This window comes from Humulus lupulus, chromosome 4 (genome assembly GCF_963169125.1).
Source record: "Humulus lupulus chromosome 4, drHumLupu1.1, whole genome shotgun sequence".
Lineage (NCBI taxonomy): Eukaryota > Viridiplantae > Streptophyta > Magnoliopsida > Rosales > Cannabaceae > Humulus > Humulus lupulus.
This window is the reverse complement of record NC_084796.1, coordinates 3306268-3324149: the sequence shown is the minus strand read 5'-3', so window position 1 is coordinate 3324149 and position 17882 is coordinate 3306268. Positions and strand designations below refer to the sequence as shown.

At 31.4% G+C, this 17882-nt stretch overlaps 2 non-coding genes across 2 annotated transcripts; both read right to left on the bottom strand.

Annotated features, from left to right (window-relative positions):
- Positions 1-160: 160 nt before the first annotated feature.
- LOC133833397 (small nucleolar RNA R71) lies at positions 161-267 on the bottom strand. The gene has a single exon (XR_009892778.1). It is a non-coding gene; the product is annotated as a small nucleolar RNA R71 (small nucleolar RNA).
- Positions 268-8958: 8691 nt separating this feature from the next.
- Positions 8959-9065, bottom strand: LOC133833396 (small nucleolar RNA R71). Its single transcript, XR_009892777.1, has one exon. It is a non-coding gene; the product is annotated as a small nucleolar RNA R71 (small nucleolar RNA).
- Positions 9066-17882: the final 8817 nt, after the last annotated feature.

The following is a 17882-nucleotide window of genomic DNA, read 5'->3' as shown; positions in this document are numbered from 1 at the left end:
AAATTTTTCTGATGAGTCGGTCAAACTAAGATTGTTCCCTTTTTCATTAAAAGACAAATCAAAAGCCTGGTTAAATTCCCTTCCCACGGGGTCTATAACTACATGGGATCAACTTTATAATAAATTCTTACTGAAATTTTTTCCTATGTCTAAAACTGATAGTCTAAGGAGAGAAATCTCCGAGTTTTTTCAAAAAGATAATGAAGAGTTTTATGAATGTTGGGAAAGATTTAAAGATTTATTATTAAAATGTCCTCATCATGGTTTTGAAAAATGGAGACTTGTAAAATATTTTTATGATGGTTTGACTCCCTCTAATCGTCAAATGATTCAATCTATGCATACTGGAAAATTTTTAAAATTTCAAGGACAAGAGGCGTGGGACGCCCTTGAAGATTTATCTGTCAATTCACAACAATGGAATTATTTTGATCCTAGGTCTAGGTCAACTAATTCACCAAAAAGAGGAGGAAGGTATGAAGTAAAAGAAGAATTAGACTTAAGAACATCCTTAGATAAATTAGCGAGAAAAGTAGAAGCTTTAGCCATAAGCCAAACTATAAACTCTCCAATTCAACCTAGAAAAGATGTTTGTTCTATATGTTCTAGTCCTTGCCATAATGCCCAATCATGTCCTTCCTACCAAGAAGCCTTTTCTGAGGAGGCCAATGCACTTCATACTTATGGGAAACCAAATGATAGCCCATTTTCGTCCACCTACAATCCAAATTGGAGAAACCATCCGAACTTTTCATGGAGACAAAACCAACCCCAAATGAATCAAGGGCACCAATACAACACACAAAACCAAGCTCATGCCCCACAAAATCAACCATATTCGCAACAAAGAAAACCTTCCTTAGAAGATACTTTACAACAATTTATGCAATCCACCCAACAAATCCTACAAAATCAATCTCAATCTATTACCAAACTCGAGACACAAGTAGGACAACTCGCCACTGCTTTAGCTGATAGAGAAAAAGGAACATTCCCTAGTCAACCTATCCCTAATCCAAAAGGTCAATATGAGATAGGAAAGTCTAGTCATAATGGAGAAGTCAAATCAATTTCAACTCTTAGGTCTGGAAAGAAAATTGTCAAACCCGATTACATACCCGAGGTTGAAAATGAAAAAGAAAAAGAAAAGAGTCAGCCTCCTAGTTCTAATCTCAATGACTCATCAAACAAAGAAACTCCAATCCATCCTTTCATTCCAAAAGCCCCATTCCCACAAAGATTACTTCCAATTAAAAAAGGCAGCCAATATAATGACATCTTAGAAGTTTTTAAACAAGTTAGTATCAATATCCCTTTCTTAGATGCCATTAAACAAATTCCTGCCTACTCTAAATTTTTAAAGGATCTCTGTACTGTTAAAAGAAACACTAATGTTCCTAAAAAGGCGTTTTTAACTGAACAAGCTAGTTCCATTATTCAATATAAGAGTCTTGTTAAATATAAAGATCCTGGGTGTCCCACAATTTCATGCATTATTGGTGATCATTTTATTAACAAAGCTTTACTTGATTTGGGTGCTAGTGTAAATTTATTGCCTTATTCTGTTTATAAGCAACTTGGTCTTGGTGAGCTAAAACCTACCTCTATAACTCTTCAATTAGCCGATCGTTCTGTAAAAATTCCTAGAGGCATTATAGAGGATGTTTTGATAAAAGTTGATAAATTTTATTTTCCTGTTGACTTCATTGTTCTTGATACTCAACCTGTGGAAAATATGCATGCTCAAATTCCTATCATTTTAGGTAGACCATTCTTAGCTACATCTAATGCAATCATAAATTGTCGTAATGGTGTTTTGAAATTATCTTTTGGAAATATGACTGTTGAATTGAATGTTTTTAATGTGGTTAAATCTGTTGAGTGTGAAGAAGTGCATGAAGTTAACATGATAGATAGTATTTGTGAAAATGATGGAAATGACTTATTTGATTTTTGTGAAAAATACTTTGGTATGAACTTGCATGTTGATGACTCTAATGATGATGTGAATTCTTTGGTAGAGCCTATACCCTTAAATGAAACCAAAGTTGAACCTTTTTCACCCTTAGGTCATGTTCAATCAATTTCTGAGTCTCCAAAGTTAGACCTTAAACCTTTGCCAGAAAATTTAAAATATGCTTTTCTAGGAGAGTCTGAAACCTTACCTGTTATCATAGCATCCGCTTTAGATAAAGAACAAGAAGGTAAATTGTTAGATGTCCTTAGAAAACATAAAGAAGCCATAGGTTGGACCATTGGAGACATTAAAGGAATTAGCCCATCCATATGTATGCATAGAATCCATCTAGAAGAGAATGCTAAAACCTCTCGGGAATGTCAAAGAAGATTAAATCCAAATATGAAAGAAGTAGTTAGAGAAGAGGTCATAAAATTGTTAGACGTAGGTATCATTTACCCTATTTCTGATAGTCAATGGGTTAGTCCAGTTCAAGTTGTGCCTAAGAAGTCTGGGATCACAGTTGTTGAAAATGAGAAAAATGAATTAATCCCTACTAGAGTACAAACAGGGTGGAGAGTGTGCATAGATTATAGAAAGTTGAATAATGTTACTAGAAAAGACCATTTTCCATTGCCTTTTATTGATCAAATGCTTGAACGATTAGCTGGCCATGCATATTATTGTTTTCTTGATGGGTATTCGGGGTATAACCAAATCCCCATCGCCCCAGAAGATCAAGAAAAGACTACTTTTACATGCCCTTTTGGAACTTTTGCATATCGTCGCATGCCCTTTGGATTATGTAATGCACCTGCGACTTTTCAAAGATGTATGATTTCGATTTTTTCTGACATGGTTGAAAGATTTCTTGAAGTATTTATGGATGATTTTTCTATGTTTGGTTCCTCTTTGGATGAATGTTTGCACCATCTTTCACTTGTTTTAATTCGTTGCAAAGAGAAAAACCTTGTGCTTAACTGGGAAAAATGTCATTTTATGGTTAAAAAAGGAATTGTTTTAGGTCATGTAATCTCATCTGATGGAATAGAAGTTGATAAAGCTAAAGTTGACCTTATTTCAAAACTTCCCCCACCTAAAACTGTGAAAGAAATTAGATCATTCTTAGGCCATGCCGGTTTTTATAGAAGATTTATAAAAGACTTTAGCAAAATTTCTCGGCCTTTATGCCATTTACTTGGAAAAGAAAATGCTTTTGTCTTTGATAGTAATTGCCATGTTGCCTTTGAAAAATTAAAAAATTTGTTGACTACTGCACCCATTATTCGACCTCCTGATTGGAAAATACCTTTTGAAATAATGTGTGATGCTTCTGATTATGCTATAGGTGCTGTCTTAGGACAAAGACTTGAAAAAATACCTCATGTAATTTACTATGCTAGCAAAACTTTAAATGATGCTCAATTAAATTACTCCACAACCGAAAAAGAATTGCTTGCTGTTGTTTTTGCATTGGAGAAATTTAGATCTTATTTGTTAGGATCTAAAATTATTGTCTATTCTGATCATGCTGCATTAAAATATCTCTTATCGAAAAAAGATGCTAAGTCTCGTTTGATCCGTTGGATCCTGCTTTTACAAGAATTCGACTTAGAAATACGTGATAAAAAAGGATCTGAAAATGTTGTTGCTGATCATTTATCTAGACTAGTTGTTGAAACTATACATGATTCCACTCCTATCACTGAAACTTTTCCTGATGAACAATTAATGCATATTTCTTCATTACCTTGGTATGCTGATATTGTTAATTATTTGGTCACTAAAGAAATACCATCTCATTGGTCTAAGCATGATAAATCTAAATTTTATTCTGAGGTGAAAAACTTTATTTGGGATGATCCTTACTTGTTTAAATACTGCCCTGATCAAATAATTAGAAGATGCATTCCAAACTGTGATCAGTCTAAAATCATATCTTTTTGTCATGATCATGCATGTGGAGGACATTTTAGTGGTAAGAAAACAGCTGCTAAAGTTTTACAATGTGGTTTTTATTGGCCTACTATCTTTCATGATACATATGTTTATTGTAAAGCTTGTGAACGTTGCCAAAAGTTAGGAAGTTTAACTAAAAGAAACATGATGCCTTTAAATCCTATTCTTATTATTGACATATTTGATGTTTGGGGCATTGATTTTATGGGACCATTTCCTAACTCTTTTGGTAATCTTTATATTCTTGTTGGAGTCGATTATGTATCTAAATGGGTTGAAGCTATTGCATGCCACACTAATGACCACAAAGTTGTGCTTCGTTTTTTGAAAGAAAATATATTTTCCCGTTTTGGTTCACCACGTGCTATAATTAGTGATAACGGTACTCACTTTTGTAATAAGCCATTTGAACATTTGATGAAACAATATGGCATTACACATAAAGTCTCAACACCATATCACCCACAAACTAGTGGTCAAGTTGAAGTGTCTAATAGGGAAGTTAAGCACATTTTAGAAAAAACTGTGAATCCAACTAGGAAAGATTGGTCCTTAAGACTCATTGATGCATTATGGGCGTATCGTACCGCGTACAAAACGCCCATTGGCATGTCACCCTACAGACTTGTGTATGGGAAGGCGTGCCATTTACCTGTTGAGTTAGAACATAGAGCCTTCTGGGCAATTAAGCAGTTAAATTTTTCTTTAGACAAAGCAGGTGAGAAACGAAAGCTTCAACTCAATGAACTAGACGAAATTAGGAATGATGCATATGACTATTCAAAAAAGTATAAGGATCGCATGAAATTTTACCATGATAAAAATATTTTGAGAAAAGATTTTTATCCAGGTCAGAAAGTCCTTTTATACAACTCTCGTTTGCATTTATTCCCGGGAAAGTTACGCTCTAGGTGGTCTGGTCCTTACATTGTTCGTATTGTTTTTTCACATGGAGCTATTGAAATTGAAAATCCTAAAAATGGTGATATATTTAAAGTTAATGGACAAAAATTAAAACCATTTTTGGAATTAAAAACTGATGAAGTGGATGAGATACTCCTTGAGGACCCTGTTTACCATGCTCTTTGATTCCTGTGTGATCTTGATAACTTGTGTTTTATTTGTATTGTTGTTTTATGTGCGATTTAATTTTTGTTAGTTGTATCCTGTTCTATCTTGTTCTATCTTCGCAATGCACAATATCGAGGTACGACCATTCTAAACTTTACACTCTTGTCAATTTTAATTTATATTTATATTTTGACACATTGAGGACAATGCTTAAATTAAGTTTGGGGGTATCGAGTTTTATTGTGTTTGTTTTGTGTTTTATTTATGTTTGCTTTGCATTGTTTTTAATGTTTTGTGTTTTATTTTATGTATGCTTGTTTGAAAAGAAAAAAAATGTTTGTTTGAATTTTTTTTTATTTATTTATATGTTGTGGTTTTGTTAATTTTTTTTTATTTGTTCATTTTCATAAAAATTCAAAAAAAAAATTTTAAAAAATTATTTACAAAAAAAAAAAAAATTTGGTGATATTTTTCATTTTCAATGATAAAAATTCTGATTGAGTTTGAAATTAATTCTCTTAAAAATATGAATAATTTTTAAGCTTTGTTTTTAATTATAGGGTCAATTTTGCTTGTAACAAAAATTACATTTTTCATAAAAACTCTTATTTCCTATAAGTTTAAGTGAAAAATAATTTTAATAAAAACATATTTTCTAAAAGCAAAATTGACAATTTAATTAATTATATAAGCTTAACTTTTATTCATAATAATTTCTGAGAGTTATTTTCATTGTGCAATTTTTGAGAAAATCATTTTTATATCACCAATAAAAAAAATATATATGTGTATTTTAATTTTTCTTTTGCTTGAGGACTAGCAAAACTTTAAGTTTGGGGGTGTGATAACTCTACAAAATAGAGTTATTTTACCATGTTTTACATGCTAATTGTTGCTTAGTTCATGAGTTTTTAATTAACTTATTAAGTTTTTATGTAATTTTTAATTTATTAGTCTTATTGTAGTTTTCTAGATTTTTATATGTTTTTATAGATATGTTATTATAATATGTTGTAGTTTAATTATTTAAAATTAGTATTGTTAGTTTGAATGCTAAAAATGTGATTTTATTGAAATTAAATGTTATGTAAATTAAATTTTAATTAATGTTTTCATGGGAGTTATATGATATATTTTATTAATGAAAATATTTAATTTTAATTTAGTTTATAATTTATTGTGTAGGAAAATTATTGCCCTTGAAAAGCAAGAAAATCAAAGGAAAGATGGTAATTTTGAAAGAAAGTAACAAGAAAAATGGTGTTTCTCCAAAAGCCCAACCACGTGAGGCCCACTCTAGGCCCAACCCGTGGCCCCCCCTCCAACACCCAACCACCACATTGCTGCCATTTCCCTTATTGAGCCCAACAAAAATGCATTTTGTCCCTTTGTCCCCTATGACAAAAATGCCAACTTTTTACCCTTTTTCCTACACATTTTCACCACAACATCATCATTACACCCTATAATTTACCTCTACATACCATATTTATTTTATTTAATTAATCTAATCAATTTAATTAATTTAAATTGATTATTTTAATAAACTCACTTTGGCTATAAATATGGACTTTCAAGACCATTTTTGGTGTGCTTAATTTTTTGGTTACCATCTTTTTCTCTCATTTTCTCTCTACCATTCTCTCTTCCATTTGGGTTTTTCAAGAGCATTTTGCAAGTATGTATGTCATTTATTTTGTAATTTCTATTCTAGTTATGTGCTTCTAATCTTTTTCATAAGATTATTAAGATCATGATGAAGCAACTTGTAACTAGGTAATATTTATGTTGTATGTTGATTTCCCTTGTAATGCAACAAAGTCTATGGATTTTTCTTCTTCATATATTTCTTTCATCTTAAATATCTTGTATTTTAGATTGTTAGAACATTTTTACACTTTGTTCTTCATTAGTGCATAAACATAATATTCTTTGTGTAAGATGTGTCATTAAATTGTACACATCCATGCTTAGAACAAAAATATTATGTTTTGCCTTATAAATAATGTTCATTGATTTATTTGTTATTTCATTAGATTGATTTACACTAAATGCTTTGAAATTATAATTTTGAAAAGTGAAGAAAAATCCTATCTTTTTATAAGAAAATTGTGCTTAAAATTATAAATATTTTTGGAAAATGATAGTTTAAATTATTTTAACTATCACTAAAACTTGGGAATCAATATACTAATAAATATTATTAAACTTACATTTTGTGGATTCTAGTATCTTAATAATCTTTTCTTTTAATACTTATTTTCAACTCATTATTGGTTTATTTTCATTATCTTAAAAAGCTTTATTTTTCAATATTTCATTTTATGTTCATACTATTAAAACTCATCAATCTTTGGAACTAGGTTAGAATTTATTACTTTTGATTTAAATTAGTTTCATTTTCGATTTTAGACAACTCCTTTGGGTTCGACATCCTTGCTTACGATCACTATTCTATATGGACGATTCGTGCGCTTGCGATATATAAATTTTTAAACATACCCGTTTAGGGTCCATCAAGTTTTTGGCGCCGTTGCCGGGGAGTTGCAAGAGAAAAGAAACGAATTTATCTCAAGGTTAGTGAATTCTTCTACTAGTTATTTTAATTTTTTTTACACTTAAAAAAATATATATATATATCTATAAAATCTAAAAAAAAAAAAAGATAAAAAGAAATTTGGGACGGTTCAACCACCCATCAAAAAAAATATATACTTATATTTATATTTATTGTTTTTTTTTTTTTAGTTGACGGCACTTGTGCCTCCTATCTATCCTTTTAATTTTTATAGTCGATAGCACTTGTGCCTCCTAATTTTGTTATAATTTTGTTGTAATTTTATTTCTTTTATATTTTTGTTAATTGATGGCACTTGTGCCTCTTGACATTTGTTGTAATTTTCTTTATTTATATTGTTGTAATTTTTATTTTATTTAATTTCCGCAAATTACTAGTTGATGGCAATTTTGCCTCCTAGCTAGTTGATGGCAATTTTTGCCTCCTAGTCCTCTATCTTATGTTTAAGTTGATGGCACTTGTGCCTCCTAGTTTTTACCTTAATTTTGTTATGGTTGATGGCATGCTATGCCTCCCTACTCTTGCTTAAATTTTAGTCTTATTTAATTTTTGCCTTATTTTTCTTTGTCTTCTTTAATATTTTAGCGTAATATTGTGAAAAATACTTGAAAAAAAAAAAAAACCTAAATCTTGTCCTTTCACCATAAGCAATTCTTGCTTAAAGGAAATTTGACCAAAATTCCCATCCGCCTCTACTAATTAACCTCGGGGAGTTGTTAGTAGTGCGCGAGTAAGTGGAATCAAATAGGCCTGGGGACAAGTAAACCATAAGAATTATATTGTTGTGAAATCTCTAAAAATTCTAAGTATGCTCTGTGGTTGCGGTTTTAACTGATCTTCCACATCAGAAAATTGTTTGTTTGAGATTATCCTTGTTGCCTTGTTTGTGAAAAATTGTATGCATCATTGGGAACGTAACTCTAAAAAACGATTAGTAAAAAGACGTTTATCTTTGTTTGAAATTGAAAGTGTTAGTAAAAATTTGAGCATCATGGAACCTATTGCTAATATTCTTGATGAAAATGTTGTGCCTGAAAAAACTTTGCTTGAATATTTTGCACCTATTTCATCTAATGCTCCTTCATGCATTGTTTTACCTACTACTTCTGCTACTCATTTTGAGCTTAAACCCGCAATCATTCAATTATTGCCATCTTTTTATGGGTTAGATAGAGAGGATCCTTACATGCATGTCAAAGATTTCTTAGAAATTTGCTCAACATTTAAATTTCAAAATTTTTCTGATGAGTCGGTCAAACTAAGATTGTTCCCTTTTTCATTAAAAGACAAATCAAAAGCCTGGTTAAATTCCCTTCCCACGGGGTCTATAACTACATGGGATCAACTTTATAATAAATTCTTACTGAAATTTTTTCCTATGTCTAAAACTGATAGTCTAAGGAGAGAAATCTCCGAGTTTTTTCAAAAAGATAATGAAGAGTTTTATGAATGTTGGGAAAGATTTAAAGATTTATTATTAAAATGTCCTCATCATGGTTTTGAAAAATGGAGACTTGTAAAATATTTTTATGATGGTTTGACTCCCTCTAATCGTCAAATGATTCAATCTATGCATACTGGAAAATTTTTAAAATTTCAAGGACAAGAGGCGTGGGACGCCCTTGAAGATTTATCTGTCAATTCACAACAATGGAATTATTTTGATCCTAGGTCTAGGTCAACTAATTCACCAAAAAGAGGAGGAAGGTATGAAGTAAAAGAAGAATTAGACTTAAGAACATCCTTAGATAAATTAGCGAGAAAAGTAGAAGCTTTAGCCATAAGCCAAACTATAAACTCTCCAATTCAACCTAGAAAAGATGTTTGTTCTATATGTTCTAGTCCTTGCCATAATGCCCAATCATGTCCTTCCTACCAAGAAGCCTTTTCTGAGGAGGCCAATGCACTTCATACTTATGGGAAACCAAATGATAGCCCATTTTCGTCCACCTACAATCCAAATTGGAGAAACCATCCGAACTTTTCATGGAGACAAAACCAACCCCAAATGAATCAAGGGCACCAATACAACACACAAAACCAAGCTCATGCCCCACAAAATCAACCATATTCGCAACAAAGAAAACCTTCCTTAGAAGATACTTTACAACAATTTATGCAATCCACCCAACAAATCCTACAAAATCAATCTCAATCTATTACCAAACTCGAGACACAAGTAGGACAACTCGCCACTGCTTTAGCTGATAGAGAAAAAGGAACATTCCCTAGTCAACCTATCCCTAATCCAAAAGGTCAATATGAGATAGGAAAGTCTAGTCATAATGGAGAAGTCAAATCAATTTCAACTCTTAGGTCTGGAAAGAAAATTGTCAAACCCGATTACATACCCGAGGTTGAAAATGAAAAAGAAAAAGAAAAGAGTCAGCCTCCTAGTTCTAATCTCAATGACTCATCAAACAAAGAAACTCCAATCCATCCTTTCATTCCAAAAGCCCCATTCCCACAAAGATTACTTCCAATTAAAAAAGGCAGCCAATATAATGACATCTTAGAAGTTTTTAAACAAGTTAGTATCAATATCCCTTTCTTAGATGCCATTAAACAAATTCCTGCCTACTCTAAATTTTTAAAGGATCTCTGTACTGTTAAAAGAAACACTAATGTTCCTAAAAAGGCGTTTTTAACTGAACAAGCTAGTTCCATTATTCAATATAAGAGTCTTGTTAAATATAAAGATCCTGGGTGTCCCACAATTTCATGCATTATTGGTGATCATTTTATTAACAAAGCTTTACTTGATTTGGGTGCTAGTGTAAATTTATTGCCTTATTCTGTTTATAAGCAACTTGGTCTTGGTGAGCTAAAACCTACCTCTATAACTCTTCAATTAGCCGATCGTTCTGTAAAAATTCCTAGAGGCATTATAGAGGATGTTTTGATAAAAGTTGATAAATTTTATTTTCCTGTTGACTTCATTGTTCTTGATACTCAACCTGTGGAAAATATGCATGCTCAAATTCCTATCATTTTAGGTAGACCATTCTTAGCTACATCTAATGCAATCATAAATTGTCGTAATGGTGTTTTGAAATTATCTTTTGGAAATATGACTGTTGAATTGAATGTTTTTAATGTGGTTAAATCTGTTGAGTGTGAAGAAGTGCATGAAGTTAACATGATAGATAGTATTTGTGAAAATGATGGAAATGACTTATTTGATTTTTGTGAAAAATACTTTGGTATGAACTTGCATGTTGATGACTCTAATGATGATGTGAATTCTTTGGTAGAGCCTATACCCTTAAATGAAACCAAAGTTGAACCTTTTTCACCCTTAGGTCATGTTCAATCAATTTCTGAGTCTCCAAAGTTAGACCTTAAACCTTTGCCAGAAAATTTAAAATATGCTTTTCTAGGAGAGTCTGAAACCTTACCTGTTATCATAGCATCCGCTTTAGATAAAGAACAAGAAGGTAAATTGTTAGATGTCCTTAGAAAACATAAAGAAGCCATAGGTTGGACCATTGGAGACATTAAAGGAATTAGCCCATCCATATGTATGCATAGAATCCATCTAGAAGAGAATGCTAAAACCTCTCGGGAATGTCAAAGAAGATTAAATCCAAATATGAAAGAAGTAGTTAGAGAAGAGGTCATAAAATTGTTAGACGTAGGTATCATTTACCCTATTTCTGATAGTCAATGGGTTAGTCCAGTTCAAGTTGTGCCTAAGAAGTCTGGGATCACAGTTGTTGAAAATGAGAAAAATGAATTAATCCCTACTAGAGTACAAACAGGGTGGAGAGTGTGCATAGATTATAGAAAGTTGAATAATGTTACTAGAAAAGACCATTTTCCATTGCCTTTTATTGATCAAATGCTTGAACGATTAGCTGGCCATGCATATTATTGTTTTCTTGATGGGTATTCGGGGTATAACCAAATCCCCATCGCCCCAGAAGATCAAGAAAAGACTACTTTTACATGCCCTTTTGGAACTTTTGCATATCGTCGCATGCCCTTTGGATTATGTAATGCACCTGCGACTTTTCAAAGATGTATGATTTCGATTTTTTCTGACATGGTTGAAAGATTTCTTGAAGTATTTATGGATGATTTTTCTATGTTTGGTTCCTCTTTGGATGAATGTTTGCACCATCTTTCACTTGTTTTAATTCGTTGCAAAGAGAAAAACCTTGTGCTTAACTGGGAAAAATGTCATTTTATGGTTAAAAAAGGAATTGTTTTAGGTCATGTAATCTCATCTGATGGAATAGAAGTTGATAAAGCTAAAGTTGACCTTATTTCAAAACTTCCCCCACCTAAAACTGTGAAAGAAATTAGATCATTCTTAGGCCATGCCGGTTTTTATAGAAGATTTATAAAAGACTTTAGCAAAATTTCTCGGCCTTTATGCCATTTACTTGGAAAAGAAAATGCTTTTGTCTTTGATAGTAATTGCCATGTTGCCTTTGAAAAATTAAAAAATTTGTTGACTACTGCACCCATTATTCGACCTCCTGATTGGAAAATACCTTTTGAAATAATGTGTGATGCTTCTGATTATGCTATAGGTGCTGTCTTAGGACAAAGACTTGAAAAAATACCTCATGTAATTTACTATGCTAGCAAAACTTTAAATGATGCTCAATTAAATTACTCCACAACCGAAAAAGAATTGCTTGCTGTTGTTTTTGCATTGGAGAAATTTAGATCTTATTTGTTAGGATCTAAAATTATTGTCTATTCTGATCATGCTGCATTAAAATATCTCTTATCGAAAAAAGATGCTAAGTCTCGTTTGATCCGTTGGATCCTGCTTTTACAAGAATTCGACTTAGAAATACGTGATAAAAAAGGATCTGAAAATGTTGTTGCTGATCATTTATCTAGACTAGTTGTTGAAACTATACATGATTCCACTCCTATCACTGAAACTTTTCCTGATGAACAATTAATGCATATTTCTTCATTACCTTGGTATGCTGATATTGTTAATTATTTGGTCACTAAAGAAATACCATCTCATTGGTCTAAGCATGATAAATCTAAATTTTATTCTGAGGTGAAAAACTTTATTTGGGATGATCCTTACTTGTTTAAATACTGCCCTGATCAAATAATTAGAAGATGCATTCCAAACTGTGATCAGTCTAAAATCATATCTTTTTGTCATGATCATGCATGTGGAGGACATTTTAGTGGTAAGAAAACAGCTGCTAAAGTTTTACAATGTGGTTTTTATTGGCCTACTATCTTTCATGATACATATGTTTATTGTAAAGCTTGTGAACGTTGCCAAAAGTTAGGAAGTTTAACTAAAAGAAACATGATGCCTTTAAATCCTATTCTTATTATTGACATATTTGATGTTTGGGGCATTGATTTTATGGGACCATTTCCTAACTCTTTTGGTAATCTTTATATTCTTGTTGGAGTCGATTATGTATCTAAATGGGTTGAAGCTATTGCATGCCACACTAATGACCACAAAGTTGTGCTTCGTTTTTTGAAAGAAAATATATTTTCCCGTTTTGGTTCACCACGTGCTATAATTAGTGATAACGGTACTCACTTTTGTAATAAGCCATTTGAACATTTGATGAAACAATATGGCATTACACATAAAGTCTCAACACCATATCACCCACAAACTAGTGGTCAAGTTGAAGTGTCTAATAGGGAAGTTAAGCACATTTTAGAAAAAACTGTGAATCCAACTAGGAAAGATTGGTCCTTAAGACTCATTGATGCATTATGGGCGTATCGTACCGCGTACAAAACGCCCATTGGCATGTCACCCTACAGACTTGTGTATGGGAAGGCGTGCCATTTACCTGTTGAGTTAGAACATAGAGCCTTCTGGGCAATTAAGCAGTTAAATTTTTCTTTAGACAAAGCAGGTGAGAAACGAAAGCTTCAACTCAATGAACTAGACGAAATTAGGAATGATGCATATGACTATTCAAAAAAGTATAAGGATCGCATGAAATTTTACCATGATAAAAATATTTTGAGAAAAGATTTTTATCCAGGTCAGAAAGTCCTTTTATACAACTCTCGTTTGCATTTATTCCCGGGAAAGTTACGCTCTAGGTGGTCTGGTCCTTACATTGTTCGTATTGTTTTTTCACATGGAGCTATTGAAATTGAAAATCCTAAAAATGGTGATATATTTAAAGTTAATGGACAAAAATTAAAACCATTTTTGGAATTAAAAACTGATGAAGTGGATGAGATACTCCTTGAGGACCCTGTTTACCATGCTCTTTGATTCCTGTGTGATCTTGATAACTTGTGTTTTATTTGTATTGTTGTTTTATGTGCGATTTAATTTTTGTTAGTTGTATCCTGTTCTATCTTGTTCTATCTTCGCAATGCACAATATCGAGGTACGACCATTCTAAACTTTACACTCTTGTCAATTTTAATTTATATTTATATTTTGACACATTGAGGACAATGCTTAAATTAAGTTTGGGGGTATCGAGTTTTATTGTGTTTGTTTTGTGTTTTATTTATGTTTGCTTTGCATTGTTTTTAATGTTTTGTGTTTTATTTTATGTATGCTTGTTTGAAAAGAAAAAAAATGTTTGTTTGAATTTTTTTTTATTTATTTATATGTTGTGGTTTTGTTAATTTTTTTTTATTTGTTCATTTTCATAAAAATTCAAAAAAAAAATTTTAAAAAATTATTTACAAAAAAAAAAAAAATTTGGTGATATTTTTCATTTTCAATGATAAAAATTCTGATTGAGTTTGAAATTAATTCTCTTAAAAATATGAATAATTTTTAAGCTTTGTTTTTAATTATAGGGTCAATTTTGCTTGTAACAAAAATTACATTTTTCATAAAAACTCTTATTTCCTATAAGTTTAAGTGAAAAATAATTTTAATAAAAACATATTTTCTAAAAGCAAAATTGACAATTTAATTAATTATATAAGCTTAACTTTTATTCATAATAATTTCTGAGAGTTATTTTCATTGTGCAATTTTTGAGAAAATCATTTTTATATCACCAATAAAAAAAATATATATGTGTATTTTAATTTTTCTTTTGCTTGAGGACTAGCAAAACTTTAAGTTTGGGGGTGTGATAACTCTACAAAATAGAGTTATTTTACCATGTTTTACATGCTAATTGTTGCTTAGTTCATGAGTTTTTAATTAACTTATTAAGTTTTTATGTAATTTTTAATTTATTAGTCTTATTGTAGTTTTCTAGATTTTTATATGTTTTTATAGATATGTTATTATAATATGTTGTAGTTTAATTATTTAAAATTAGTATTGTTAGTTTGAATGCTAAAAATGTGATTTTATTGAAATTAAATGTTATGTAAATTAAATTTTAATTAATGTTTTCATGGGAGTTATATGATATATTTTATTAATGAAAATATTTAATTTTAATTTAGTTTATAATTTATTGTGTAGGAAAATTATTGCCCTTGAAAAGCAAGAAAATCAAAGGAAAGATGGTAATTTTGAAAGAAAGTAACAAGAAAAATGGTGTTTCTCCAAAAGCCCAACCACGTGAGGCCCACTCTAGGCCCAACCCGTGGCCCCCCCTCCAACACCCAACCACCACATTGCTGCCATTTCCCTTATTGAGCCCAACAAAAATGCATTTTGTCCCTTTGTCCCCTATGACAAAAATGCCAACTTTTTACCCTTTTTCCTACACATTTTCACCACAACATCATCATTACACCCTATAATTTACCTCTACATACCATATTTATTTTATTTAATTAATCTAATCAATTTAATTAATTTAAATTGATTATTTTAATAAACTCACTTTGGCTATAAATATGGACTTTCAAGACCATTTTTGGTGTGCTTAATTTTTTGGTTACCATCTTTTTCTCTCATTTTCTCTCTACCATTCTCTCTTCCATTTGGGTTTTTCAAGAGCATTTTGCAAGTATGTATGTCATTTATTTTGTAATTTCTATTCTAGTTATGTGCTTCTAATCTTTTTCATAAGATTATTAAGATCATGATGAAGCAACTTGTAACTAGGTAATATTTATGTTGTATGTTGATTTCCCTTGTAATGCAACAAAGTCTATGGATTTTTCTTCTTCATATATTTCTTTCATCTTAAATATCTTGTATTTTAGATTGTTAGAACATTTTTACACTTTGTTCTTCATTAGTGCATAAACATAATATTCTTTGTGTAAGATGTGTCATTAAATTGTACACATCCATGCTTAGAACAAAAATATTATGTTTTGCCTTATAAATAATGTTCATTGATTTATTTGTTATTTCATTAGATTGATTTACACTAAATGCTTTGAAATTATAATTTTGAAAAGTGAAGAAAAATCCTATCTTTTTATAAGAAAATTGTGCTTAAAATTATAAATATTTTTGGAAAATGATAGTTTAAATTATTTTAACTATCACTAAAACTTGGGAATCAATATACTAATAAATATTATTAAACTTACATTTTGTGGATTCTAGTATCTTAATAATCTTTTCTTTTAATACTTATTTTCAACTCATTATTGGTTTATTTTCATTATCTTAAAAAGCTTTATTTTTCAATATTTCATTTTATGTTCATACTATTAAAACTCATCAATCTTTGGAACTAGGTTAGAATTTATTACTTTTGATTTAAATTAGTTTCATTTTCGATTTTAGACAACTCCTTTGGGTTCGACATCCTTGCTTACGATCACTATTCTATATGGACGATTCGTGCGCTTGCGATATATAAATTTTTAAACATACCCGTTTAGGGTCCATCACTTCCCTAGAATCGTTATGACTCTAACCGTGCTTGAATCTGAGCCCTAAAACTCGAGTTTCTTTCGAAAATGCTATCGAACACCAAAAAGAGAATGGGAGAGAAAGACAGAGAGAGAAAGTGTTTAAACGTACTTTTCGATTTCTGTCAGGTTACTTTCAAACTCAAGTAACCTTAAGTAAAACCCAAGGCTTGGGGTCCCAAAAACACCTACGAGAGTAAAATAGTCAAAATTCTCATAATTCTCTCCTGATCTCACTAATGCCAAATATATCATCAAATATTCATTCACATTACCCAATATCCCGATATTGTATTAAATACCCCTTGACTCACCCCGAGTCAAGTATTAATCTCATTGTGACTTTCCCACTAGCTTGCTCCCTAGGATCGCCTCGTGTTGAGTAACTCAAATATATCCACATAATGAAATGGTCCACACATATATCACATATATGCCAAATATACCCATAACGGGCCAAATTACGAAAATTTCTCTTTTAATCAGAAATGGGCCCATATGCATATTTAATACACCTAAACATGCATATCAAGTTATATTATAATATAACTCACATAATCATATAATGATACACATATATATATCACATAATCACATAATTTCCATAATTTGTCATCATGGCCCCCTAATCAAGGCCCTAAGCCTTATTAGGTAACTTGGGACGTTATAGGAAAACTAGGGTTGCCCTCCAAAATATTTGGTTTATAGCAACTACTTGTCTTCACTATAGACTCTCGAAAAAAACAAAGGGAAAGTTGACCGCCAAAGATTGGCTATCAGTTTTCATCCTCCATAGTGACGACACTATGAGGTCCCAAAACTTTTGTGAAACATTACTGTTGACCGTGTTTTTGGCCAACGACGTGAGAACCTCAAAAACGACAAACCTTCAAGAGAATTCAAACGACACAGATGGTTTAATAAAGAAATTAAATAACACACATAATTTTTATAGTGGTTCAGCCCCAATATATTGGTAATAGCCTAATCTACTTAGAGATTTGATTATTTTATCTACACTCAAGATCAGATGAACTAGTGTCAACTGAGTTTCTTCAGTGTAAATTCTCATAATACAAAAGAATTCTCCCTCAAGAAAATGCACTTTTTCTCTCTAGAAAACTCAAACCAAAACTTCAAATTGCCCAAAAGTCCTTTTCTGATCCCATCAGCCATCTATTTATAAGCTTGGGATCATACACTGATATCCCCCTAGGATCGGGATATTTTATTATTCGTATTATATTAAATTACAAGAAATATTCAAAATGCAACAGAATCCCCAATATGAGCAAAGAATGAGAGATTCTCGCGTATGCCCAGACCAATTCTTGTTGAAGCCGTTTCTGGGAATTTGACGTAGTCTACTCTTATCTGGTTGATGAATATCACCTTCGGGTCGGCTGTAGTGGTCTTGTCTAGCATGCCATTACTCTATTTGGATAGTCATGCACTTGTTGGACATATGCATATGGACCAGACCTTTGTCTTTCCTCTAACAAGTGTCCGACCACGCCTCTGTCTCTTCCTCGGACATGAGTCCGACCACACCCTTGG